This window comes from Narcine bancroftii, chromosome 1 (assembly GCF_036971445.1).
Source record: "Narcine bancroftii isolate sNarBan1 chromosome 1, sNarBan1.hap1, whole genome shotgun sequence".
NCBI lineage: Eukaryota > Metazoa > Chordata > Chondrichthyes > Torpediniformes > Narcinidae > Narcine > Narcine bancroftii.
Window position 1 is genome coordinate 231,019,440 of NC_091469.1, and position 27,144 is coordinate 231,046,583.

At 39.6% G+C, this 27,144-nt stretch overlaps 1 protein-coding gene and 1 pseudogene across 1 annotated transcript in view; both read right to left on the reverse strand.

Moving 5' to 3' along the window:
* Window positions 1-27,144, reverse strand: part of LOC138740101 (ephrin-A5-like) — a 218,761-nt gene that overhangs the window by 128,035 nt on the left and 63,582 nt on the right. The gene's annotated exons all lie outside the window — the stretch shown is intronic.
* Window positions 23,115-23,246, reverse strand: LOC138752055 (U1 spliceosomal RNA; annotated as a pseudogene).

Here is a 27,144-nt window from a genome sequence, read left to right on the forward strand (position 1 = left end):
AACAAATGGACCCTAGAAATTCCTCTATGCCTGGAAATTCAGCAAAGCACAGCCCTCCAAGAGCACACTGCAGCAAAATTCAACAACACGTTGTGAGCCACGTATTAGCCCAGGTGCTTTGTGCTCTGAAATGCCTTTACTGTACATGCTGGGCGATAGCAGATCTGGATTATGAATTCGCTATAAATTGCTGATGGAGAAGATCAGCCTGACAAAAGAAGAGACGGCTTACATTTAAAATCTTTACATTTTAAATTTTATTTACGACACCGTAGAAGCCGATTCCAGCCATTGTCACTTGCCCAATAACATTACATCCAATTAAGCTACTACGTTTTGGAGGGTGGGAGGAAACAGGAGCACCCAGGGAAAACCCACACAGGCCACATCACTCCTTACAGACAGCGCCAGATTTGACCGTGGCTTATGGGTGTTATAATAGCGTTGTGCTAACCTCTAAGCTAATTGTTGCTTTGGGACTTTAGTGGGAAAGATTGGGGGGGGGGGAGCGGTTGCGGCACCTGAAGGATATGCAAAACTTTCCTCTTTGGAGCTAGCTTTCACATATACCCTCCAAGTCCAACCTGAAACCATCTGGGTGGGGTGAAAATGATCAAAGTTTTAAAGCAATACAACCCAGAAATAGTCATAGAGTAAGACAGCATAGAAACAGATCCTGTGGCCATCAAGTACATCAATCCCACCTCCTGGCAATCAGCCTGCAGCTTTCTATGTCATTGTATTTCAAATGCACATCCACTTCTTAAATGTTCTAACAATACCTATCTCCACCATTAGTATGAATGCAAACACACCAAATAATACAGCTGAATATTATAAGAATCCAAAAAAGCTTTGTCTCACTATCAGTCTCCAACTGCTCAGTCATCAATCTATCACCGCATCCTCATTATTTTCCTGATCATTTCATTTTTCCCTTTAACATTTCAACCATCTCCTTCAATGTTTTATTCTTATCCTGGTGTTCTCATCTCAACTGATGTTTCTCTGCCAATATGCCAACAATCATATTGGTTATTCAACTTTTGATTTTTTTTTTCTTAGCTACACGAGGTTCCTCCAACTTTTCAGCCATTTTAATGGGATTGTTCACAGCCACAATGACATGCCCAACTTTTTTTTCCCTGATCAGGCAACATGTTAGGCACCAAGTTCAGAGGAAGTTGTCCCTTTAATATTTTGGTGATTCTTCTTTTGATTAATTTGCCATGATCTTAAACAGATTACTCCTTCCATACTCATAGGCTAATTTAACATGTCACCTTGCCGCTGATGACTCCGATTAGTCTGGTGAGAATTGCTTGATCCAGACTAGAAGGCAGATACTTTTCTCAGCCTCATCATCACCCCAGAAACCTATTTTCGACACTAAAGATGGCTGTCTTCTCCCAATTCCACGGCTTCCTTGAATTCTTAAGTTTTCCCTTAACCTTGGCCTATCGCACGAGCGATGCCCCCACAGACACTGCCTGCTGCACCGTGATTTAACCCATGGACAGTGTCAGTAATTTAGGCATTTCCCAGTCTCCTCCACAGGCCCTATTTTATCTGCTTCTCGTGTCCTGTGGAAAACTGCTTCTTTATGAGTGTGTCACTGTTTGTGCTGTAGAAATATCACTGATTTGGTGCCCACACATCATTTGATGCCGCTGCACATTTCCAGGCGCAGCCATAGGTTAGAACCTGAGATGCATAAAGAACTTGAAAGGAAAATTGACCGCAGAAATCGATGAAGTATATAACCAATTTTCTTTAACAAATCTTTTATTGAGGTTCTGATGCATTGAATGCATTAATATTATGCTTTGTGATAGAACACCAGTCCTTGCACTTCAAAGGAAAAGCTATCTGTTTCATTATCCTTGTTGTAATCGAACCAATATGTGGACAGTTATTGAAATACATACAACTGGCACCTATGTTGGGTTAGTTAACAAGACACCAATTGCTTCAAAACTAGACAGCTAGACAGCTGAAGTTTAAAAATGTTCAGAGGGATATTTTTTGAGAGTTAATTTAGACTACTTTACTGCATGATGCAAACCAAAGTTCATGCACCATCAAAGCTGAACTTTAATTTCAATGTTACCGACCCCTGAGTTCTCACATTTAAAGACAAACACCAGCCGGAAGGTCAACGGTTTACTTTGGAAGGACGAGAGGAGAGGGGAGAGGTTGCTCACTAGGACATCTTCGTTTACTTCATTCTGTCAGATATTTCAAGTTAGAGGAAGTCAGATGATATTAAGATCATGGGAACTCCATCAGGCCACATCTAATTATGCTTTTTTTTGTTGACCTAAGACATTTTTGGCGATAACTGCCAAGTGCCTCAGAATAAAAGCAACACGTCTCTACCCATGAAACAATGAATGGTTAACAAACCGTGGCTATTAAGTTCCAGAACAAATTTCTCCCACAAAATATTGTGTTCTTACAACAGTGAGGTAATTACATGAATGCTGAAATCCATAAAACAAATCATCCTTATTTTATGTAATTTCTACAAATATATATTTTTAAAAATGGAATTATATGCCATTATTGGGCCTGTATTTGTTTGCCACTAATGCTTTTTGACTCACCATTTCATTCTAAAACAGTGGAAAAATGCCTCTGTTATAGGAAATACATTTCTGGCATGGCTGAACATTATTGTCAAGAGTGATATAAACATCAAGGACAATGTATTATATTGTAACAAAATCTTCATGATTCAAAACAGACTTCAACCTTGATGGTATTTATGCAATAATTCCATCCAGATTTGTAGGAATATGAATCAACTGAACCACACGAAGGTTCTGTCCAGACATGAGACATAATAGACTGCAGATGCTGTGATTTGGAGCTCAAAATAAACTGTTGTTAGAACTCCAGCTGGTCGGGCAGCGTCTGTGAAGACTAAAGGATTATCAGTGTTTCAGATTGAGACCCTCCATCCTTCCGCCTCCACAGATGGTGACTGATCTGCTGAATTCATCCAGTAGTTTCCATCCAGATACTTGCCCCAAAATTTGCGATGTGCAAGTAAAGCTAAGTTTAAATTAGCAAAGGGAAGGAATTGATTTTCTGGTCAAAGACAAACTGAAGAAATGACTTGTTAAGTGAGCTGGAATGGAATGAAAGATGCATATCACTTCGTTTGCAAATTCTTTTGCAGTAGAAATTGAAAGCCCCTTGATTTCCAGCTTTCCTAATTCAAAACTACTTTTGATGATCTGTTTTTCATTTCATGTGACTGTATGACAACCTTCCTGGCAAAAGATAAATTATCAATGCAATTATGATACTCAGATTTGAAATTGGAATGATGTAACTCCATCCTTGGTATTTGCACACATTTAAAAATGGTTCACAATCACAGAAAGCTCTTTAAAGAGGATTAAATGGAGTCCAATAATCAGATATCTTTTAAATTTAGTGAATCATGCTCTTTTTCCCACACCAGTCTAGACCTCCACTAAGTTGGCAAGAAAGAACAAGCTTCCATTTTAACCTCTCCAGAAATGATGTCACTTGATTAATCTTCATAAGAAACACCTGGGGGGAAAAAAAACCAAGAAAGAATCTTTTTTTTGGCAAGGTGCATACCTGCTTATTTCATAATAATTTTCAAGAAACAGACAGTCAATAGTTAGATGTAACATGGCTACCATCAGCAAAATGTAATTAGTTACAAAATGGTTGAACTGAGAAATGATTTTACTTATATAAAAGAATTGTAACCTAAAATAGCTGCGATTCCCTTTCCCGTTCTCAGTCGTGTTGGCAACGAATGATGTAGATTTAATTTCTGTCCTCTTAGATGGAAAAATTGGTATCTGCTTCTAATAAATATAAAGCAAAAAATGCAGAACATTTCCAAAAGATGCAACCATCCAATAATGGAAACAATGAGTGATTACGGCATTTTCAGGGAGGAACAAGTCTTGAAAGTGAAATTAGAACATTGAATTCTGTAAAAGCTCATCAAGTCAGGCATCTTGTGCAGACAAAAGCACCTAGAGTACCTAGAGTTTGAAATGAATATGCCTTCCAAGTTAAGTACCAGTTCATCTGGTCTCCTCTACATTAGTGAAAGCAAATGTAGAATGGGTGAATGCTTCACAGAACAGCCCCGCTCAGTCTTTAAAAGTGGGCCTGAGCTTCTTGGTGCCTGTCTGTCACTTTAATTCTGCGGCCCACTGCCACACTTAACCCTATTTATACTATTCCAACAAAACCCAACGAAGTTTGAGTAACAGCTTCTCATCTTCAAGCCGATCTCATTGTCGATCTCAGGCTTGACACTCAACAGTTTCAGTTTACCTCCCTTTCCTGAGACACTCAGGGTATCTGGAGAGAATGGGACAATGATATTAGAGATAGTATGATTGTTTTGAATGGTAAAGCAGGATCAAAAGTCAAAGTAGCCTCATACTGTTCCAACTTTGCCATGTTTCTAAGCAAACTGCCCACTAACCACACCAAACCTCCCAAGCATTGCCTAACCAGGAGAACCATGCAGATGAGCAAGCAAAGGGAATATGAGATGAATGAGCAGGGCTCCACACAAAGTCAGAAATGAGGGCTACATTCTAAATGGCCTCAAGCTCATGGACAGTAAAACCAGAGCCCTTGACCAAACACGAACAGATGGAATGCTGACAAAGACAAGTGGCAGGTGAAAGCAAATTAGGAGATATTGCAGGCATGGAATAGTAACTGCTCAGGTAGGTAGTCTTAAGTTTACATCATGTTGCCAAAAGAATGGCCCAGCTTCATGAAACTGAAGGGGACAGGGATGGAATCACTGGCAAGGGAATGAACTGAAAATATTAGCTTTTGGTATTCCCAGGATTAAGCTGGAGGAAACTTTGGATCAACTGGATGTCAGAAATGCAACCGATTTGAAAATACATTTGATAAAGGAGTTGCTGGAGAGGTCTTATAAGCACATTTCTTGCAGAAACATGTGTTTTCAGATGATGTTGCAGACAGATGGGACCAAGATCAGATCCTTGTGGAAAACCAGTTAGAGGGTAAAGGTGTTAAATGACCAATTGCCAAGTGAATCTCTGTAATATGTGGATGAAGAATAGAACCATGTTTTTATTTAATTTCCCCTTTTGTGTTAATTCAGAGCCCTCAACTCTCTGAGTTCCCTTTTTAATAAACTTCCAAACTGCTGGTCAATTGAGAAACACAAGGGCAGATAGATTATCCTTGTTACAGTCACACAGGATATAATTTGTGCATTTTCTGTACTCTGCCAGCGATAGCAAGCTAATTAGAAGGATGCAAACATGTGCTGTGAAAAATGAGCATAGATGAGCCAAGGTTCATTCATGAATTAATCCTAATTTGAGCAAGATTGTAGAAATCAATCAGCCGCCCTATTGAGGTGGGATAGAGTGGGGAATGGGAAATTGAGAGGATTGAGGCAATTATAACAGAAAATTAAAGGGAGATATTTATTCAGAAGAGGCTTGTGTTAAGGACTAGCCATTAATACGAGGACTTTAACAGAACACTGCAAAAAGAACTATGTGCAGGGTATGCAAATAAGCTGGAGACTGATAAGTCAGTAGAAGCACATTCAAAGTCAGGTCCACATCAACAGTTATGTCGCCTGGAAAATGTGCCAATGCAATATATAGCAAAGTAAGTAAAAGAGGACCCAGTAGTTTAAAGGGAAAATGAACTTTGTACCAATTCATAATTTCTGCATCAAATTATGCATCTGTTAAATAATCAGTTTTTAAACAGTACAGACCAAATTCATTCATTCTCTGTCTTCAATTCGCACCCAGAGCAGAACACAGCATTGGTAACCAAACAGCAGAAACCAACCTTGAACTTTCAAAGCATGAAACATGTTCAGATATAACACACAGGATTCTGTTGACACTGTGGTTAAGTGAAAAAACACACAAATGCTGGAGAAACTCAGCAGGTCAAACAGTGCCTTTATATAGCAAAGGTGATGATACATCACCAACGTTTTGGGCTTAAGCCCTTCATCAAGGTGTGAGGGAACATGAGAGATGTCTGAACAAAAGGAAGAATAGGGGAAGAGGGGGGTGGTGAGGGTGGGAGGTGATGGGGGGGGGGAAACACGGCAGGAGGGGATGGAGAGAGAAAGGAAGTAGGAACTGGAATATCTAGTTAAGGGGAGTGAGGGGGGGTGAAAGCAAGCTTATTAGTGGAATGCAGTAAACTCAATGTTCATGCCCTGGGGTCAGGGTGGGGTAGTGTGAAAGGCCATAGACAGACATGTGAGCTTGAGGGTGTGACTCAGAATTGAAATGGTGGGCTATAGGGAGGTCGCTTTTGTGGCGGACGGAGAGGAGGTGCTGGGCAAAGCGATCTCCTAATCTGCGACCGGGTCTCTGCGACGTAGAGATACCAACTTTAAAATCCCATTAATTCTCAGAGAGGTCTCTGCATTCATCAATCCTTTTGTGACAAATTATGAAGCAGTGGACTGAGCTCTCAACCACAGGTCCTTATTATTGAGGATTTTGTGAAGTCATATCAAGTGACATCTCACAAATTGTTCACAAATTTTTCCTTCTCTGCTTTTTTTTGTAATGGTTTCCGACAATAAACCTACACCAGTCCCACCTCCATTTAAAGTATGATAACTGGGCTCACTGGAGAATGCAGGGATTAAAGAGGTGGGGACTCCTTCAGTGGCGTTAAGCTAAAGAGAACAATGTGTTAAATTCTCATAGTAGTGATTAAAAATAAATGTTCATCCAGGCCTTAATAATATAATAAACCTCACATGACAACTAATGCAAAGTTCCCACCTTACATGTCCCAGTATTTCTTAGAACTACAGCTACATAAGCACAGCTCTGAGTGAACAATGAACAGCTTCCCAGAGGAAGGTTTTTTCTTTAGTTTTCTAGGGATACCATGGGCTGGTTGCATTAGACATGAAAACTAATTGAGTATTTCAAGTGGAAAGCATAAATGGGCCTGAAAGATGATGGTACTCCATGTTGGGTCATCTTTTTCACCAGCTTTGCTGGAAGTTTTATGTAAAATTCATTTTTCTTCTTTTTGAGAGCAATCATTTCCCCAGCTTTTCCTGCTAATACAAGTAATGACATGCTGACGGCAAAGTAAAATCAAATGAAAGATTAACAGAATGAACAGAGAATCATCCAAGTGAAAGAAATAGAGATGGGGGGGGGGGGGGAAATTGACTAGCTTTCATAAAAGCTCCATTTATAAACCCTGGAACATACCAAATCACTTTTCAGAGTGAGAGACTTACGATGTCAGGGACACAACAGCCAAGTTTCACTGAGCCAACTCTTCACACAGCAATGAGGCTTTTCAAACAGCCGCGTAAAATGGGGTTAACCAGGAAATTTGCCCAGTTAGCGCCCCAGTTAGTCGGCAGTTAGAAATGGCCTGACATGGTCAACCCTGTCGGAATCCAACCGGGTCCCTGCCCTGCCTCAGAGGTAGTCAGGGAACCCAGTTAAACTTATCTAGGTTGTGTCCACTGGCAATTTGAGAATGAAAATGGCCGACCTGCTTATTCCAGTGACGTCAGCGCTAGTGCACATGCGTCACCGGGAAGCCAGCTCCAAACATTCGGCAGTACTCCCGGTGAGTACGTGGCACGTAATTGCGGGGGGTGAGATCCCTCTTAAATCGCCGGGTTGGAGATTTAGTGGGTTGATTTCCCCACCCCCAGCGATTTAAAAGATGCTTCAATCACCTTTGCCCCAGTGATCGCATCTGGGTCCCAGGAGGAATACCCAGATGCTGCAGTTTAAAAGGGGCCACTGATGGTACAGTAATTGAGGGTAAAATATTAACCACGTCACTAAAAGGGCCTTCTAAATTTTCTGCAAATCGTGCCCACCTGGGAGGGGCAAATATGGTTCTCAACACATTCCAATTTTACTGCTCCCAAATGAAACCACATTATTACCTTGTTTCTTTCTGGGATTTGTGATTTTTTTTGGCATTGTTTGTTACATTCTGCAAGATCTGTGCTTTGCTATTTGTATTGCACAACAATAAACGCAGTCTGGAGTTAATTTGATGCTGCATTAAAATATTTTTTTTTCATTTTGGAAATCAAATTCCATGAACTGAAAAACGTAAGATTTTATATTCAAACATCCATGGTGAGATTCCATTGTAGTGTTCCAGATCACAGTCTTCTTGCACATGGAATAAACATTAATTTCAGTGTCAGTCATGGCTGAATGCCAAGTGCATTGTTTTCTAATCAGAAATTTGTGTTTAAATTCCTTTCAATCACTTGGCTGCAGTGGTGCAGCTAATAGAATCACTTTCTCTCAGTATCAGAGGCCCGGGCACAGAAATGTTCAGTCTGCCAGGAGCTTGCATGTGTTTCCGGTGAGCACATGGGTGTCCTCCGTATGCTCCAGTTTCCTTCCGCACTCGAGAGACAAGCGGTTTGGTGGGTGAATTAGCCATGGTCAATTGTTACTTGTGAGAGGAATTGAGATAAATTAGGGAAAATAAAAATGGGATTAATGTAAATGGGTAGTTAATGGTTGGTGTGGATACGGTGGGCCAAAGTGCCTGTAGCTGTGCTATATTTTTCAATGACTGTTTAGTCTTGGCTGGGATTTTGGTGCACTGCCGAGAGAACGCTGCACTGCCAGCAATCTCATTCTTCGAATTAAATATTAACCAAGCCCTCTTTGGTCTTTTAAAGAGGATGTAAAAGAAATGGAGAGCATTGGGGTGCCCAGTTTCCAAGCTGATTTGTAGAAACATAGAAAACCTACAGCACAAAGTTGTGCCGAATGTCACTATCTTAGAAATTAATAGGCTTTCCCATACCCCTCTACTTTTCTAAGCTCCATGAACCTATCCAAAAGTCTCTTAAAGGGCCCTAACATATCCACCTCCACTACCATTGGCGGTAGCCCATTCCACGCACCACCCCCCCCCCGCATTAAAAAACTTACCCCGACACCTACTCCCTGTACCTACTCCCCAGCACCTTAAACCCGTGTCCTCTTGTGGCAACCATTTCAGCACTGGGGAAAAAACCTCTGACTATTTACATGATCAATGCCTCTTCATCATCTTAAACACCTTTATCAGGTCACCTCTCATCCTCCGCCACTCCAAGGAGAAAAAGCCGAGTTCACTCAAACTCTTTTCATAAGGCCTGCTCCCCAAACTAGACAACATCCTTGCAAATCTCCTCTGCACCCTTTCTATGACTTCCACATCCCTCTGGTAGAGAGGCGACCAGAACTGAGCACAAGTCTCCAAGTGGGGTCCAACCAGGGTCCTATATCGCTGCAACATTACCTCTCAGATCTTAAATTCAATTCCACAATTAATGAAGGCCAATACACTGTATACCTTCATAACTGCAGAATCAACCAGCGCAGCTGCTTGGAGCATCCTATGGACCAAGACCCCTCAATCAACTGCACTGAGACAGATTATCCAGTCAAAATATTGAATGAACAATAATAATTACAACTTGGCAGCATGAGATCAAGTTCAGTAATGGTGCATGTGCAAATATAGCTTAGTAAATCAGCTAACAAGCACTTTAGCTACAGAAGGTGTTCCTAACTAACCACCAATATTGGTACATTACTGACCAAGGATTTTCTACCCTTAATTAAGCAAACATTTGTAAAATATCGACTAGACCTCCTCAAAAGTGGACTCTATTTAACCAATGATCACATTGCCACTTCCATTTATATAACAGCAATTATAAATTAATAAGTAAGATTAGAAAGAGCGGGTAGGATGAAGGCCAAAAGCAGCCAAGAAATCCAGCAAGGTCAGGAATGCAGAGGCCCTGTAAAGTTTAATTCCATTTTTCTTGGATTCTAGGTGCCAGTGAGAGAACCTAATCACTGAAAGTTCATATCATGTAAAGCACCTAATCTCAAAATACAAATGCATTACTTCTTCAATCTATTTGATTGAGTAGTTAGAGTAAAGAAAGTTAGTCAGGAGATCTGGACATGCCTATATTCAGATGTTACCATGGCTTATTTTCATTCACTCAAAAAGGTAGATAGAATCTGAATTTTAAAACTGAAAACTGATCTCATTAACAATGCAATACACTAGCAATAATGGCATGGTTTTCAATGTGTGAAGACTGGCAGTTACATTTCTTTGAAGAGCAATGGGCTCGAAGAAAAGTAACTACAAATTTGCTGCAAATTTTAAAAAGTAGTTTTGAATGTTTCACATAATTCTCAATAAGCAATTAAGCACGTGTTAAATTGTTCGTGAGATCAGCTTTAAGATGTTAAATTCAGATTCCATCTGCTCTTTTGAGTGAATGAAAGGATTCTAAGGTAACATAAGAAAGTAGGAATAATGCTTCAAGAAGGTCACATTGGTTCCATGCCAAAGAAGAATATAAGTGATGAGCCTAAATAACTGGACATCAACCCACATGAAGTGTTTTGAGAGGTTGGGCCATGGCTCACATCAACTTCAGCCACCTTCGACCCTCTCAAACTAATCCTCCTAAACAAACTAATCCCCAAGGTACATGACCTCGGTCTCATTGCATTCGGATCCATGACTTTCTATCCTATCCTGCAGGCAGCAATGAGTGGGGATGGCCCCATGGTCACCGGAGCACCACAAGGATGTGCACTCAGCCTTCTGTTCACTCATAATTATGTGGTCAAACACAGCTTTAACTCTATCTATAAATTAGAAGACTTAGACAGGATCTTTAACAATGACAAAACAGAGTACAGAAGAGAGCTTGAGGGACTGGTTATAGAGCTGGTATAGACTCCAGGAGGGGTGATACTCAATCCCCGGGGCAGAGGTAGAGATAATAGACCACTTTCGTTGGGGAATACATCTCCACCCACATGTCCTGGTCCACCTTCATCAACGCAATAGCCAAGGAAGTGAAGCCTGAGAATTTTGTCACATCACCAGCATTTCTTGACAACCTCTACAGATGCACCATCGAAAGTATTCCACCAAGATCGATCACCGTGCAGTACTGGAACTACTCTCCCCAAAATCGCAAGAACACAGAATATTGTAAATAAGGCTCAGTCCATCACACACACTCCCAGCCATCAAGTTATCTGAGACTCCCGCTTCCTTTGGAAAAGCAGCAAACATACCACCCCAGCCACTCTCTCTCTCCTCCATCACCAATTCCCCCCACCCTCCATGCACTCCCCCCCCCCCACCCAGGCGTCAGGCAAAAGATTCATGTGTAAGATTACACACTACCAGATTCAAGGACAGTTTCTTTCCTTCCATCATCAGGCCGCTAAATGAACCCCAAAATTGCCTTTACTCTGTACCAACTTTTGACAGTGTCTTATTTATTGTACCATTTATGATATGTCTTGCTAGTCTGCCCAAAATAACAAATCTCTCACGCATTTTTGATACACGTGACATTCAAAGTTGTTCCTCTTAGTTGTGGTTTTGGCTCTAGTGAGTGAGCCATCCAACATTACCTCATCAGATTGCAAGGAGAGATTGAAATCAGATTGATCAGTTTTAGATGTGGCGAGGATGTAGGATCTTTCCTACATTTAACGTGGTCTTGTCCAAATGTGAGACCTTCTTGGGTGTCTGAAAGTAATTTTTTTTTACATCAGGTTACAGGATTTCCATTAAATCCTGATCTGTTTTTATTAGGAAATATTGAAGGTGCAATTTCTAAATTGAAATTATCAATTTATCAATTCAAATTTGCTCAATTAGCATTGGCAGATGCGAGAAAATGTATTGCAATTACATGGAAATTGGATACATCTTTAACTCTGCCAAGATGGCACACTGAAATTCAAAGTTGTATCTCTTTAGAAAAAAAATTACTTACAATCTAAGAAATATGTATTCTATGTTTTTACAAATTTGGCGTCCGTATACTCAGGTAATAGGATTAAATTTATAGTGATATACTTTTTACCCCTCCGGACCTGCAGAATCTTCCTCTATATATTTGTGTTAGAACTGATGAGTTGTACTGCACGACATCTCTCTCTGCAATCCAAGATTCTGTTATTTTTATATATATGTATGTACACACACACACAAACATATATATATATATATATATATATATATATATACCTTATTTTTCAATATATTTTTTTCTCCTTTTTTTGGGATGAGAGGTGGGTGGGAGGGAGGGAATTTGGGTTGGGTTTTAAACCATTGAATAAGTAATCAATTTGTTCTTCTTTGATATCTATATATTATAATAATTGTAGATATTGCATGCATGGAGTATTAAATAAAATATTCAAAAATAGTTAGCAGGAGGTGGATTAAAGTGAGAAAGTAAGTGTCAAAACGTGCCCCATCATGCATACACACATGTTGTAAAGTGTTGACACAGCACAGGTGATGACAGAATCTCTGAGCTTTTAATGTAGAAGATAAAGGCTGGTGGAAAGAAGGAAGAGAGAAGAATACTTTCCTCACTGATTTCCAGACAACATCCATTATTTCTTTTGATTACTTGTCAGAAATATAGCGCAACAACTTTGCAGCAAAGTGAAGGCAGATGCATTAGGATGGTATGTGAAAACAAATCCCACCTGTTACTGAATACAAAAATATTTAGGATTACAAAGGGAGACATTCCATTCAACTGAACTAGTTATGCATACATGTGCATCATATTTCAGACAAGCCTGCTCCTAGCTGGCAATGATGAGCTCTCCTGTTGAATATGTATATGGAATTGGCCACTGCTGCCATGCCAACATGACAGCGTATCTATTTCCTTCATTTATACTTCGAGTCCACTTGTGCAAATGGGATAATGTACAATTGGTTTGCTGCTTCATAAAAAAACATATGTTTAATTATTTTAAGGACCACAAATGATGTGGTTGGAGAAGCTCTTTCAACGAGTTCTTCGACAATAGCCAGTGAATCTAGGGCAGTGGTTGCTGACTGGGTTTTGCAAGTCAGGCTCATCACACCAGACACAATTGATTTACCTTTTAACAATAAAGAAGCATTTATCATTCCTGTCAAGATGTAACTTCCAAATAGTTGGGGTAGTGAGAACAAAAGACAATCTCAGGACCTCTTAATTAGTATACAAAACACGCTACCAACTTTACAATGGTTACATGGAGACATTGAGCAAATAATTGCTGGAGGAACTCAGCAGATCAGAGAGCATCCACAAGTAGAAGTGGTCAGTCAACATTTCAGGTGTGAACCCTTTATCAAGACCAAGAGAGAATAGGTGAAATAACATATATAAATGGGCAAAGAAGTTGAGGTCCAGAGATGATAGAAGGTGTGAGAGCTGGAGAGACAGGTAGAGGGAGAAGCTATTAGGAAGAGGGGTGGGAATAGAAAAGGAAGAACAGGAGTTGGTAAAGAAGAGATGGATCAGTGGATGGGGTTACCTAAATTTATAAAAATCAATGCTGATCCCACTAGGTTGAAGGCTGACAGAGGAATATGATGCGTTGTTCCACAAATTTACATTTAGCCTCTCCTTGACAATGTGCATGTCACTGCAGGAATGGTTTTGGAGATATTTAAACAGTTGGCTACAGGAAGCTCAAGTTTCGGCCCACAGAGAGAGTTTGGATGCTTGGCAAAGTAGTCACCCAATCTGCATTTTGTCTCACCAAGACTCCCGAGTCTGCCCTTCCCACCCCACTCCCCTTAGGCACTTTGCGCTGTAAGCACAGAAATGGCAAAGCTTGTCTCTGCATTCTCTCAGCTTCATCCAGGGCCACAAACAGACGTTCCAGGTAAGGCAGAGCTTCACATGCACATCATCCATCGTAATCTACTGCAGCCAGTGTGGCCTCCTCTACATCAGTGAGACCAAAAGCAGATTGGGTGACCATTTCATGAAACACCTACGCTCTGGTTATCGGTCTAACCTTAAACATTGATTTTCCCAACTTTAAGTAACACCACCCTCATCTGATTCCACTGTTTCCACCTCTTCTTTGTCGACTTGCACTTTTTTCCTCTTTAACTTTTCTTTCCACACCTTCCCATCATAATGGTTTATTCCTCTACAGCATCTGTCCTGTACTCTATCACTTCTGTCTCCTTCCATCAATTCTTTCCCCCTTTATACATGTAATTTCACCAAGTTATTCCAGGACACAATTTCCATTTCATGTGTGTACAGGAAAACATCAATCAGCATCCAAAGTGTCAGGAGCATTAAAATCGTTGACAGTCTTGGAGTGCTCAGAGATAACATTGTCTATGTGCAGGACAGGAGGGCGGACACCTGCCTGGTCAGCTTGGACCAGGAGAAAGCCTTCAATAAAACATGGCACATGTACATGATGGATGTGGTCTCCAAAATGGGCCTTGAGGAGGAAATCAAAATTGGACTCAAATGCTCTATACAGGCATGCATAGTGCAGTTCAAATCAAGTCTGGGTCACCCTCTTACCTGTCTTACTTGTGTGCTGCATAAAGCCCTTTGTCCATCAGGAAGGACTAGGACATAAAAAGGGGTGACTCTGCCAAGCAGTGGAGGTGCCCAGGTGAAAGCTTCCCCGTAGATGGACAATGTCACCATATTCTACTCAGATCTATGATCAGTCCGCAGACTGATTGACATCTAAAACCTTGAGTTGGCATCATATACCAGAGTTAACAGGAAAAGTGAGTCAATGCTCTTTGGAATCTGGCCTGACTGATGCATCATCCTCTTCACAGTCAGGTCTGACTAGCATGTAACAGAAATTAGTAGATAGCAAAGGCCCACCAGAAATTAGGACTATGGGAGCAGAGCTCCCCTTCAGTAACAGGAAAGAACCTGATCATCAGGTGTGAGGTGCTCTCAGTACTGCTGTACTTGGTGCAGGTGTTCCCACCGCTTCTTTTTCAATCCTGCAATCACCCGAGTGGTCTTCCAGTTCACCTGGGAAACAGGATGGAATGGTTCCACCAGGTGGCTCTGCGAAAGTCACTTGAATCTGGGGGCAAGGGGGGGGGGAGTCACGTGATGGAGTAGTGGCCGGACGGTGAACTCCAGCCCTCTCCAGAAAAGTCGGGAAAAACAAAGGAAAACACAAAGGCACAGAAATAAAAGTTACAGAAAAGTGAGTATAAAGGTGGAAAGAAGATGGCGACAAAAAAAGAAAAATCGAAAGCAACGGTAAGAAGAGAGGAAGAGAAAACAAAGGAGGAAAAAGGTGAAGGCCTTACCTGTCCGAAGAGGCCCGCTGCGGAGAGAGAAACCCGCTCCCTCAGGTCAGTAAATAATGGACTACAAAAATGGCTCGCTGAGCCGAGTAAAAGTGCGCAACCGCGCATGCGCGAGGAATCGCGCATGCGCGATGCGAATGAAAAAAAACACACCGACGGGAGGGGGGACCAGCTGGGGAGTCGATCTCCACAGCCGGCAACGACAGCTGCAGAACACCTGCAGCAAGAAGAGACCACAGAAGACAATAGAAACAAGAAAGAAGAGAAGGAAAGGGCACCAAAGAAACAACAGATGGCCAACCCAGAGGAAGAAGAAGAGGAAGAGGAAGAGTACAGTGAAATAGAAGAAGAAAAGAAAGGCAAGATAAAGGATATACTTTCTCTTATTAAAGGATACATGGAGTCATTTAAAGAATGGCAAACACAGGAATTTAAGGATTTAAGAAAAAGAATAAACAACACAGAAGAGAAAATGAATAAAATAGAGATGACCTTAACAGAAATGGGAAAGAAAATGGACAAGATGGAAGAGCGGGCAGTAGCAGCAGAAATGGAGGTAGAGGACTTAAAAAAGAAATTGAAGGAATCTAATAAAAAAACTAAAGAGACACAAGAACTACTAGCTCAAAAAATAGATACAATGGAAAATTATAACAGAAGAAATAACATAAAGATAGTGGGCCTTAAGGAAGATGAAGAAGGCAAGAATATGAGGGAGTTTATAAAAGAGTGGATCCCTAAGACCCTAGGATGTCCAGAACTACAGCAAGAAATGGAAATAGAAAGGGCACATAGAGTATGGGCCTCTAAACCACAACCACAACAAAAACCAAGATCTATTGTAGTAAAATTCCTAAGATATACTACAAGAGAAAAGGTACTGGAGAAGACAATGGAAAAAGTAAGAGAGGGCAACAAACCACTGGAGTATAAAGGGCAAAAAATCTTCATTTATCCAGATATAAGTTTTGAACTCCTAAAGAAGAGAAAAGAGTTCAATACAGCAAAGGCGATTTTATGGAAGAAAGGGTATAAATTTATACTAAAGCATCCAGCGGTATTGAAAATATTTATTCCAGGACAACAAAACAGACTATTCTCGGATCCAGAAAATTTGCAGAACAATTACAAAAATAGACTGAGGGAGGAAGACGGGTAATGAGAGTTAAAATGATCACGATTGATATGTATGTGGGTAAAGACAAAAATAGACTGAGGGATGAAGACGGGTAATGAGAGTAAAAATGATCACGATTGATATGTATGCGGGTAAAGAGGTATAAGAGTGAATAGAGACAATGTGCATATGTGAATGTATCTGTACTTAGAGGAAAATATAGATAGTATAGACAAGAATTAATAAGGGAAGGTAATGGAATAGAGAGAATAAGGAGGGAATTAAAAGAGTGACCTTTGTGACATATGAAAAGTGAAATCTTTTCTGGGGGGGGTGGGGTGAGGGGAAATAGCGGTCACTGCAAAATCAGTTGACGCTTGCGAGTGGATTCGCAAATCCAAATGGAGAGGGGAGATGTGGTTGTCCGACAAGGGATAAAGGACAACTCAGGAGGGGAAGGGGAGATTGGGGATAAATAAGATAGAAATAGGAGAATAAGGAAAATGTTGGATGTTGTAGGAATGTTGTCTTATAAAGAGTTGAAAATAAGAAAACAGAAATGGAAAAGGAGGAAAGGTAATGATGGGAAAACGGAAAGAGAAGATAAACAAAATATAAAAGGGCTACGCTGAACTACATGACTTTAAATATTAATGGAATACATAACCAAATTAAAAGGAAGAAACTACTAAATTTAAATGAATAAATGTATTCCATTAGAAAAAATAACATATAGGTTAAGAAATAATATTGAAATATTCGAACAAGTATAGGAGCCTTACATTAAATACAATAGCGAAAACCTACCGGGGACAAACATTACCTAAGTTGATGGAAGGAGAAGGAAAGAAAAGAATGGACTCAGTAGAATTTCTGGTGTATTTTTGTTGAATGACAACATTGTCTGACTGGCTTAATGCAACCTAGATTGTATACCTAAAATGGATGAGGGGGGGGGTGGGGGGTGGCTTGGGAGGAGGGGGGGGGAGAAAAAGTCACTGTATATGTGTGAAAAAGAAATAGTGTATATCATGGCTAATGTGATTTATGGTGTGAAAAATAAAAAATTTAAAAAAAAAATAAAATAGAAAAAATCTGGGGGCAAGGGCGTACCTAATGGGCCCTTTACCTGATGAGGGGCCATTTCATGTGCAGCTGGCATCAAACCAAAGCTTAAGGGGATCTGGTGTTGCTATTCCTGCCCCAGATGTTGCAAAAGATGGGTCTGGCTCTATTGCCATGAAATGTCCTGTAAGTTGGACACTGCCACATTACCTATCCTTCATGCATAAGTTCTTACAGTCAAACACCACAGGTCCATGCAGATCCTGAAACATCCTCCAGATATCTAGCAGACTGTCCAGACCATTTGGCAAAATGTCTCATCACCAGAACTCCCAGGATCTAGCCTGCTGGCAGTGAGAGGAGTCCTCCTAGTCATATATGACTAGAAATTCACTGCTCAAGGCAAATGGGGAGGAAGCAATCACCCACCTCTTTACAGACTGAGTTTCCTAAGCGTGTATGGAGAAAGATGCAAGGGTGTCTATGTGGTTCATCCCGAACGGCAAGGTAACAGAGGTCTCTCTGATTTATGGGCTGTTCCCAGGAGCGCACACAGAGACAGACATCCAGTGCTGCTGGGACTTCATCAACTCAAAAAAGGATACTCTTTGGTCTGTCCGAAACTTGTTCATCTTCCAGCACAGTAAGATAACGGTGAGAGAATGCTGTTGATTGGCACATTCCAGGCTGCAGGCAATGGGTTTGTGGGAAGGACCACAGTCTAAGAGTCTTCTGCTATCAGGCATTGAGGGACTGAAATCAATGGGGAAACCCTTCAAACATTGAAGGGCTGTAACCCAGGGGGGCACAATAGTAGCAATGTAGTATAATTAATGGCTAACACTTCAAGATACAGTATTGAAATGTAATTAAAGTTTATTTTTGGGAAAAAATACTGTGGGAACTACAGTGCATTCCAAAGCTTCTGAAAGTCAAATCAACGGGCAGCAAGGTTGGCGTAGTGGTTAGTGCATCGTCTTTACAGCGCCAGTGATTCTGACTGGGGTTCGAATCCCACGTTGTCTGTAAGGAATTTGTACATTCTCCATGTGTCTGCGTGGGTTTTCGTTGGAGGCTCCAGTTTCCTCCCACCGTTTGAAACGTACCAGGGACTGTAGGTTAATTGGGTGTAAAGTGGGTAGTGGTGGGGGGGGAGGATTGTGGGCTGAAAGGCCTGTTATCATGCCATTTAAATCTAAATTTAAATACTTTCCCTTCATTCTTCACATCTTCCAATCTCTCCTCCTTGACCATCCAACAATGACATTATTCTGATCAAAGTAATCATGAGAAATGTCCTCTCCATTGCACATCCATTTTTCCCCTTCAATCCAACGTGCGAATATTGACACTAGTGTTTATGCCAGCCTTCAATTCTGCCTCCAGTCACAGCTGTCCACCATTCTGAACCTAGCCTTCCAAATAAGCACTGGTAGACACATGCTTGAGAACAAAAGTGCTCAACTCCCAGTCAGTTGCTCCCAAGGTCTAATGGTGCTGTAAAAAAATTTCTAGGCACATAAATCTTATTTTGCACATTAGAATGAAAAAACAATGTTCTCAGGGTTGAAAAAGTGGCACAATGGCACATTCTAATGATACTTCAATAAAGATTTAAGACAATAATAAAATTATAAATTCTGTTCCCATTTCTAGCCTCACCATTTTCCCTCCTCTGTTAGTTTTAATATTCATGCCAGCCTTTCAGCCGGGTAGCAAGAAATCTTGATTTAACATCATGAACACAGCTCCTTGTTTGACCTCAAGCAGTGCAATAAATTAATTTCAATCCCACCCCAGCCCTAAACATGTCATTCAACTTCTCACATCCAACCAAACAACTCAGCCAGGTCAAACCCTCTAATGGAAAATGAATGATCTGAAGTTAATTAAGAACAGGACTGAAATTTGATTCTCTTCCCCAATATTCTTCTCAATAGACTTACTGAATCTTTGAGCTTCCCATTAAAAGGTTGATTATGGCAAACTCGCACGACTTAGAAACCCATGTTTTTTTCCTGAAAATGCTTTCTTTTCAAATTTTGACTGTACTTTTCTAGTTTTAACAATAACTGCACTTGTCACTCATGGTAGCAGTTAATGTAGTTCTTAAAAAAAAAAGAAATGCCATTTTAGAGGGTACATAGCAATATTGCCAACTGTGTATCAAGGTATGACCTTTCGCAAGCTTGTAATTCAAACACACGCTCTTCAAATGCGTGATTGCAGAAAGACAGAGTTCAATTTCTGACATTATCTCTTCATCTATTTTAATCCCTGTTAATAGTGGATTAATTAAGAATCCAAGTAATCTTACTGAATTCTACGCATTTGATATCTCGTAATCTGATTATTTTATTCACATAATATCTCATAATGATGCACATATATAGAAGAACCCTTGAATATTTTATTTTTGTTTTTTTTTCAAAAAATAGACGTGGTAACATTTTAAATATACAATATATTAAACTTTTTTTCACAAAGACAACAAACAAAAACAAAAAAGTCCCTCTCTCCCCCACCTTCCATACATCCAGATCAGTTCACTGTCAGTGCTTACATATTATTTCAGTACTTTTTTTCCCTATACATTCATTAATTTCTTGCCACATCCTAATCATAGGTATTAGATAGGGTGTTATCGGTCTTTTTCTTTGATAATTTGACACTCCATTTATAGATAAAGCCATTTGCTTCCCCATCCTCCATTGAGTCCATTCCCATTTGAACCCAAGATGGGGGTTGTCTTCAGTGAAGAAGGCTGCAAGAAATCTACCCTGTGTATCTAGGTAATATTTTTGGAAATCTGGAAGTCTAAGTCCTCCCAGCCCTTAGTCCTATGTCAGTTTTTCCAATGCAATTCTTTGTACTTTATTATTTCAAAGGAACTGCCTATTATGGTTGTTTAGTAGCTTTAAACAAAAGTTTTTGGGTAATGATTGAAAAAGGTATTGCAATTTTGGCATCACTTTAATTTTGATGTGTTAACCCTTCCTACTAAAGTAATCGGTAAGTCTCTCCATTTCTGTAGGTCTCCTTCTATCTTTCCAAGATGAGGAACATAATTTAGTTTGTACAGATTTTGCAAATTATTGACAGTTGCTATTCCAAGATATTTTATTCCATCCATTTTCCATTTAAATTTACTTCCTTTTTGATATCTTTCATATTCAAAATTTTTAATGGCATTATCTCAGTTTTATCCATATTTATTTTGTAGCCTGATATTCTTCCATATTTTTCCAGTGTTCCTTGTAATTTTTCCAAAGACTTAGCCAGTTCTGATAGGTATAGTAGCACATCATCGGTGAATAGACTAATTTTGTGTTCCTCTTGTCTGACTTTGAAGGCCTTTATCCCTTCTTATTATCTCTGCCAGTGGTACAATCGCTAAAATAAAAAGCGCTGGAGACAGGGGGCATCCCTGTCTGGTCGATCTACTCAAGGGGAACACCACCAACATCTGATTATTTGTTATTATATAAGCTTGTGGTTTATGGTATTAATCAATTTATAAATGTTCTGCCGCTATCAAATTTTTCCAGTGTTTTAAATAAAAAGGGCCATTCCAAACAGTCAAATGCTTTTTCCACATTTAGGGAGACAGTAATACTTGGATTTCATTCAGATTTAGCCATGTGTATTATATTAAATAATCTTCCTAGACTATTTGAGGAATGCCTTCCTTTAACAAATCCTGCTTGGTCCATATGTATTAGTTTTGGCAAGTATTGTCCTAACCTATTAGTCAATGCTTTCATGAGAATCTTATAATCAGCATTTAACAGGGATATCGGTCTGTATGACAAAGTATTTTGTGGGTCCCTATTCTTTTCCAGTAACACTGTAATAATTGCGGTTGAGGATGACTCTGGGAGGGTCTGTGTTTCCACTGCTTGGTCCTGGACATCCATTAAAAGGGGTATTAATAATTCTTTGAATTGTCCATAAAATCCATGTTCTCCCAGTGATTTATTAGCCTATAGGGTGCCCAGGGCTTTTTTTGATTTCTTCCTTTGTGAAAGGAGTACCTAATTCTATCCTTTCTCTCTCTTCCAGCCTTGGAAGTTCGACATTCAGCAAAAATTCTTCCATTTCATTCTCATCTAATAATTCTGATTTGTATAGTTTTGTGTAATATTGTGTAAAAGTGTCATAAATTTATTTTTGCTTATGCACTAGAGTTTCTGTTTTTATAGCATTAACCATTCTTGATGACTCCTCTGTTTTAATCTACCAAGCTAAAACTTTGTGCGCCCATTCACCCAACTCATAGTTTGTTGTTTAGATTTCAATATAGCATTTTGAATTGTATTATATCTTAGCTCTTTATTCTCCAATAATCTGTATTCTTCTTGTAGTCCTGTTCTTTGATTTTTTTTCTAATTCTTTAATATCCTTCTCCAACCTGTTTACTTCTGCTCCCTCTTAAAATTCTTTGTAAAGGATATAATTTGTCCTTAAATATGCTTTAAGCGTGTCCGATATCGGAAATTATTTCTATCTGTCTATAAATTCGCAGAAGTCTGTACTTTTAAGCAATGTAGTATCGAGACGTCATCTGTAAACATTCTCTTGCTTTTCTATTATTGCTATAGTTAATATTAATGGAGAATGGTCTGATTGAAGCCTCACTAGATATTTTGTTTTTATCACTCTACTTTTTAACTGGGCAATATGAAAGAACACTTCATGGATTGTGCTCCTGCATACTGATCCATAGTTTCTGTAAGACAGAAGGCCGGTTTTCTAAAATTATATTTGCATAGGGTTTAAAATAGCCAAGAACAATATTCATATTCACTCCCTTTCTTTTTCAAAATTTGTGTTTCTAATTAGAATTAATCCTTTTGCTTTCATGTAAGTAATTTCCAACTTAGTATTGTCCATATTTGACAAACTAAACGCCGGGTTGATGAGGTGCCTGTACTTTATATCACATATTGACAGATAACCGATAAATCTTTGGCCCTTGTGAACTATCAGGGAAAATCAAGTGGAGCTATAGAGTCACCAAGGACTTTGTTCCGATCAGTACAAATCTGTGCAGCAGTTGTGCTCACAGGAGGAAAAGACTGACTCTGCAGCTTGAAGCATTATGTCACCACCTCCATATCAGACATTACAGATGATGCCATGCTGTTCATTTATCAGAACACTTGGATAATCATCCAACAGCATTCTCACACCAGTGCTCATCTCCCCAAAGGAGCTCACTGCTGTTACACAGGACTGGCTGCCTGGGTTAGGCAGATCCTGTGGGTTCACAGTTGGCATGCTGAATAGATCAGTATTCAGAGGGAAATAGTTTAACCCTGGGAAGAACAACTAGTTGAACCAATTCTCTTTCAGGTTTGATTGCAATAGGTTTGAAGGTGATTTTGCATAAATTTGGATCTGAATACATAAGAATATTAGGTATTTTTATAGGTCTGTTTATCATTATATAGATCTGCATTTCATTTCTCATCCATTGTTTCCAATAGTATAACAAAACAAAACCCTCAGCAGGAATTAGCAGTCAAATGATCGGAGACTGATTTTCTCCCCTTCATTTATTTATTCACCAAACACAGATATCGCGCCAACACCATCTTTCATTGTTCATCTTAAATGGTCTCAAAATTGAAGAAACAGTTCAAAGACAACCACATTTTTGGGGTTATATTGGTCATTTCTTGTAAGGATAGCAGATATCATCCCTTGAAGATCATTAACATCAGATGGATTTTTTTTAATTTACAGGATTGCACATGCAGTTCCCCCAGTACCACAAATTTTGCAGTCGAGTATCCCGCATTTTGGGATATTCCAGGTGTCATCCTGGGAGATTGGCCATCCTGACCACTGATTCTCCCCTGCAGGTAAATATATCCAATGGATTTTTTATAACAATTAAGTGTTTTCATGGTTCCCAATACTGAAAATGATATTTTTCTCTCTTCAAATTCCAGATTTATTTAATTCAATTTAAATTCCCAGCTGCCATGGTGGAATTTGAATGCCAATCTCTGGGTCAATGCTTCATAACTCTGCCAGCTAGTCCATGATCTTAACCATGATGCTACAAAATGCCCCATCAGCAATGTGGGGTATTTCATCCACAATGGGGTCATAATGCAGCTTGAATTATTTGAATTAACCTTGTGAGGAGCACAAAGTATTTATTTTTCTTTAGTATTAGCTCTGCTTTCTGTGTGTCTTAATGCAATGGGTGATTTGAAAGGGACTTTTTTAAAACTTTAATACAACAGATATTTGCAAAATGGCAAAGAAATCTAATATTTCAAGAAACAGTACAGGAGGAGGAGAAAATCCATCAGTATTAAGTTACTGCTTAAGGCAAATTTTCATCAACAATGACACATACAGTGAGAGATCTTGTACTAACCCTAATCCACATTTTAAATTTTAAAATATATTAGTTTGAAAACAGCTGTTGGGAGGGAATGACCTTTTGTTCAGCATTAGTTTAAACTTATGAGTTGATTTTTGAAATATTTTTGGGCAGCATGCCAGGAGGCTTACATAAGGAGATAAATAGTTGTTGTTAACTGCAAATAAATGAATGTCCATATTAGAATGTTTAAAAGAATATATTTTTTTAAGTAAATTTAAGAAAGAAAAAGAAAGCATGACCAGAATGTTGGAAGATGCTTCGAGGAGCATTAGGTTCAAATGTGGATACAATTGAGATTGGAGAAGAAGAAGGGTATGCCAATAAAGATGATTGCGTAGTATCTGAGTTTATCAGGAGCCAAGGGAGGAGGAGGGTTAGACACACAATAACTGTGAAAACCCAAAAATAAAGGGATGAATAAAACATAAAGAAGAACCAGCCTGCTAAATACCTGAGGCATCCTGGCAATGGTTCAGATGAGAAAGCCAAAATTATAGCAACAATGAATGCCAAAGGCGGCCTCAAAACGCCCAGTTAAAAATCTAGTCCTGCGTTGAGCCTGAGCCATTTTCAAATATTGTTTTAGAGCATTATTTCATGCAAGTGTAATTAAGATAAACATTGCTAATTTATCAATTGTGGTTTTTTGGAAAATAAAATCCTCGACATTGCACAGGGAAGCTCAGCTCTACCTGGCAGCATGTGTAGGTTAAACAGGAGAAACCAACAAAGCATTTCCCATATGCAAAATCAGTAACAGGCAGAAAAAATTACAAAACACCAAAGAAATAAAAGATAGAAGCAATTTCTTGGCAAATAAAATTGCAATTACACATTTTACACAAAATAATCACAGCTCAAATAAACAGTCAAAAATAAATGGGTAATCAAATGGATTCCAATTATTTCCATTGCTGAAAGTGGCCTAAAATGAATCTCTGGGCTGGTACGAGACTAAACAGGTTATTAGCAACATAACAAGTAAATAAGACACCAAATTACAACTAATTGAATAAAATAAGGATGCAGGACCAGGTGATGTACCGTAGCTACAAGATGTGGGAGCTGGTGGACCCCATTGTGCTTCCAGGTGACCACATCTGTAGTAATTGTTGGTTGCTCGAGAAACTCAGCCTCAAAGCTGATGACCTGGAAACTGCGCTTCAGACACTGTGACACATTAAGGAGGGGGAGAGTTTCCTGGACACTGTGTTTTATGAAGGAGTCACACCCATTAGATTAACTGCTTCCATTTCCACAGGGTTAAGTAGGTATGACTTTTAGGGAAGTAGGCAGGGGAATCCAAGAGGTAATTCTGGAAAAGTCTCAACCCTCCAGCTCATCCAACAGGTCACAGATTTTTACCCCCCCACCCGTGCAGGCAAGAGTGGGGGCTGGAGCAGGGATAAATGACCTGATGGTGGTACTGTGGTTCAGAATGCCATTCAAAAGGGGGGTTGGGGTAAAAGAAGTGCAATGCAGTGGTAATAGGGATTTATTTTCCCCCAACATACGGCCCTCGAGCCCACACCACCAATTAAATAACAAGTCCCGTACACTTTGAAGGATGGGAGGAAACGTGAGCATTCAGAGCATACCCACACAGACACAAGGAGAATGTACAAACACCTTACAATCAGTGCCGGATTTGAATCTCCATCGCTGGTGCCGTAACAGTGTTGTACTGACTATACCGCCCATTTGCACTGTTAATTTGTGCTGTTATTCTTTCAATTCTTCTAGGAACACCAAGTCACTGTCAACGCAAATAACAAAATAACCCTGAAAAAGTAAACAAAAGCTGCTGAGATTACTGGCATATCAGGAACCAACGACAGGGAGAAGAACTGCGTCAACATTTCAGATTGGTGAACTTTCATCAAACGAGACAGAAAGTTACTCAATCAGCATTATTTCTAGCATTTTCTGGGGTTTTCTTTCAGCTTTTTTTCATGTTCAACCAATGGTCAACTATTGGAAATGGGCATGACTCTCTCAGCCTGTCTGGTCAGCAGGGTTTTCTTTCCTCACATCCGCAGAAACCTTCAATGGCTAAGTTGCACAGCAGTAAATCAACTCAGTCTAGCAAACTTCAAACTGAATGACTTATAGCTGTGCAAAAATAATTGACTACTTACCTCACCCGAAAGCTGTTACAAATTTTATTCCCTTGTACAACACACTATCTTTGACTTCCTCATGGGAATGGACCACAATCTCATTAATCACTAGAAATTGGAATCAACAGGAAAGAAAAGTCTAACAAAATAAGAACCATTTCTCTGAGTAGGTTATCAGCAGTTTAATTAATCTCAACCAGTTCTTCAATAGTAGATTGCAAGGAATTCCACTGATTACACGAGACAACAATTTTTCCCCCCAAAAAGTTTGCTTCCTGAAAAAAAATTGGGGATTATGCGTAGGAAGTTGGAGAAACATTCAATTAACTTTTATTGAATTTAGCGTCTTTATTTGCATAATCGTGCTGACACATTGCTGATCCAAAAATGTTTTGCCGCTGATTTTCGTTTGTACTCAGAATCTGTTGCCTATCATGTGAATTATGTTTTTTTTAGACTGCAATGTCCGGAAAATCAGGGGAAAAAATTAATATAATTACTGCCTGTGTGGTCATTCACACAGGACACCTTTATAGCCTGCAAGTACCTGAGTGCAACAGTCCCAGTGGTTGGACATGCAGTAGAGTAGAATTTTCCAGTGCAGTTTACACTGCAGGCTTCCTCCAAAATGTTGTAGGGATCCTGCAGGAAAAATCACGGTGCAGGAAAATTGACTCAAAATTCTTGCACATTCCTTTATAGACGGCCTGTGTAGCAGCAAAATTCCTTGATTGTACCATTATATGCCTGCAGTCTAAAAACAATCATAGTCGGCCAGCATTAATGGATTTCAGTTGCACCGCTTTTCCATGGTCACAATGTCTTGGTGAAACCTTTCACTATTTTTTTGTCACTGACGGCACCAAGATCAGCAGGGAAGAAGTCCAAGTGAGAATGCAGAAAATGAATTTTCAATGACATCTTGTACTTCATGGTTTTGTATGCTTGAAGGAGGCTTAAAATGTCAACAAATCACAAAAATAGGTTACATCTTTAAAAAAAAGGTACGCGATAGGAAAGTTTTTCGTGATCCGCAGTCCAAAATCCATAAAATATACCCAAAAGTGTTCAGGAAGCAAATTCTTCAGTGTCCACTGTTATTTTGAGCTCCATCTGGCCCATACTCAAGTATCAGGCAATAAATCCAAGAGATGGTGAGGGTAACCTGAACTGGTCATTTATTTAACATGTATAACCCGCAGCAGTTAGTGTTTCACCAGCCGTCATTAAATCGATGCCAAAACAGAGAC